The following is a 3,027-nucleotide window of genomic DNA, read 5'->3' as shown; positions in this document are numbered from 1 at the left end:
AAAAATAGCTTTGGCTTATTAACCATGATGAAGGCATCTTTTACTCAGAATATTTTTTTTGCAAAAAAGCAAAAGCAAAGATACCATTTTGCAATTGCAAGTAAGCCTATCGATTCGTGCGATCAATTTGAAATGTGTCATCAATGATGGAAAAACATAACAAAAACCGGCACAAAAATTAATCTGTTATGTTACGATGTGAACATCTAAAATAATCATCATCATTTTATGTCCTATACGTACTATATTTAGTCAAGAAAATATCATTCTCCTGTCTTTTTTTATATCATCCGACTGCAAGAGCTCTTGTGAAATAACGTAAAAAGCTAAATGGTGAAAACTAGAATTCAAAGGAAAATTACAGAATCAAGCTTAAAATTTAGACTTAAAAAATGTAAGAAATATATTATTTTCCTGGAGTTTTAAATTAAGTTAATACTTTACCATAGGTCTGGTAGCATTTGGGTGCAGCCATCTCCATCGGTTACCTTTCCCTCCGTTCAACTTGCGCTCTGCCCCGATGCTGGACAGAAAAAACAGACGTCACCGTTGCTATGGACATTTTAATCAAAAGAATCGATTCGGCTTAATTGGCTGAAGCAGCACTAAGGCATTTGAATGGGTTCTTTTTGTTTTCATTCGTGATTAGAATACGGAAGTTCTGTGAAAGGTCTTTTAGCTTCTACATACAAACTGGAAACTGTTGTTCTACCAGCCAGTATAATTTAAGTTTTGTGTTATCAATAAGATAACGGTGTGGTTGTGTTACCACTAAGATAACGGTGTGGTTGCGTTACCAGAAAGATAACGCTGTGGTTGTTTTACCAGATAACGGCGTGGTTGCGTTACCAGGAAGATTACGGCGTGGTTGCGTTACCAGTAAGATAACGGTGTGGTTGCGTTACCAGTGAGATAACGGTGTGGTTGCGTTACCTGTGAGGATACGGTGTGGTTGCGTTACCAGTAAGATAACGGTGTGGTTGCGTTACCATTAGGATAAAGGTGTGGTTGCGTTACCAATAGGTTAACGGTGTGGTTGCGTTACCGGTAAAATAGCGGTGTGTTTGCTTTACCAATAAGATCACGGTGTGGTTGCGTTACCCTTAAGATAATGGTGTGGTTGCGTTACCAGTAGGATAACGGTGTGGTTGCGTTACCTGTAAGGATACGGTGTGGCTGCGTTACCAGATAGATAACGGCGTTTTTGCGTTACCAGTAGGATAACGGTGTGGTTGCGTTACCAGTAAAATAACGGTGTGGTTGCGTTACCTGTAAGATAACGGTGTGGTTGCGTTACCAGTGAGATAACGGTGTGGTTGCGTTACCTGTAAGATAACGGCGTTTTTGTGTTACCAGTAGGATAACGGTGTGGTTGCGTTACCAGTAGGATAACAGTATGGTTGCGTTACCAGATAGATAACGGCGTTTTTGTGTTACCATTAAAATAACAGTATGGTTGCGTTACCAGATAGATAACGGCGTTTTTGTGTTACCAGTAAGATAACAGTATGGTTGCGTTACCAGATAGATAACGGCGTTTTTGTGTTACCAGTAGGATAACGGTGTGGTTGCGTTACCAGATAGATAACGGCGTTTTTGTGTTACCAGTAGGATAACGGTGTGGTTGCGTTACCAGATAGATAACGGCGTTTTTGCGTTACCAGTAGGATAACGGTGTGGTTGCGTTACCAGTAAAATAACGGTGTGGTTGCGTTACCTGTAAGATAACGGTGTGGTTGCGTTACCAGTGAGATAACGGTGTGGTTGCGTTACCTGTAAGATAACGGCGTTTTTGTGTTACCAGTAGGATAACGGTGTGGTTGCGTTACCAGTAGGATAACAGTATGGTTGCGTTACCAGATAGATAACGGCGTTTTTGTGTTACCATTAAAATAACAGTATGGTTGCGTTACCAGATAGATAACGGCGTTTTTGTGTTACCAGTAGGATAACGGTGTGGTTGCGTTACCAGATAGATAACGGCGTTTTTGTGTTACCAGTAGGATAACGGTGTGGTTGCGTTACCAGTAAAATAACGGTGTGGTTGCGTTACCTGTAAGATAACGGTGTGGTTGCGTTACCAGTGAGATAACGGTGTGGTTGCGTTACCTGTAAGATAACGGCGTTTTTGTGTTACCAGTAGGATAACGGTGTGGTTGCGTTACCAGTAGGATAACAGTATGGTTGCGTTACCAGATAGATAACGGCGTTTTTGTGTTACCATTAAAATAACAGTATGGTTGCGTTACCAGATAGATAACGGCGTTTTTGTGTTACCAGTAAGATAACAGTATGGTTGCGTTACCAGATAGATAACGGCGTTTTTGTGTTACCAGTAGGATAACGGTGTGGTTGCGTTACCAGATAGATAACGGCGTTTTTGTGTTACCAGTAGGATAACGGTGTGGTTGCGTTACCAGATAGATAACGGCGTTTTTGCGTTACCAGTAGGATAACAGTATGGTTGCGTTACCAGATAGATAACGGCATTTTTGTGTTACCAGTAGGATAACGGTGTGGTTGCGTTACCAGTAGGATAACAGTATGGTTGCGTTACCAGATAGATAACGGCGTTTTTGCGTTACCCGTAGGATAACAGTATGTATGTGTACCAGATAGATAACGGCGTTTTTGTGTTACCAGTAGGATAACGGCGTGGTTGCGTTACCAGTAGGATAACAGTATGGTTGCGTTACCAGATAGATAACGGTGTGGTTGTGTTACCAGATAGATAACGGCGTTTTTGTGTTACCAGATAGATAACGGCGTTTTTGTGTTACCAGATAGATAACGGCGTTTTTGTGTTACCAGATAGATAACGGCGTTTTCGTGTTACCAGATAGATAACGGCGTTTTTGTGTTACCAGATAGATAACGGCGTTTTCGTGTTACCAGATAGATAACGGCGTTTTTGTGTTACCAGTAGAATAACGGCGTTTTTGTGTTACCAGATAGATAACGGCGTTTTTGTGTTACCAGATAGATAGCGGCGTTTTTGTGTTACCAGTAAGATAACGGTGTGGAAAC

The sequence above is a fragment of the Nematostella vectensis genome, chromosome 8, assembly GCF_932526225.1.
Source record: "Nematostella vectensis chromosome 8, jaNemVect1.1, whole genome shotgun sequence".
Classification (NCBI taxonomy): Eukaryota; Metazoa; Cnidaria; class Anthozoa; order Actiniaria; family Edwardsiidae; genus Nematostella; species Nematostella vectensis.
Note: the sequence above shows the minus strand (reverse complement) of the source record.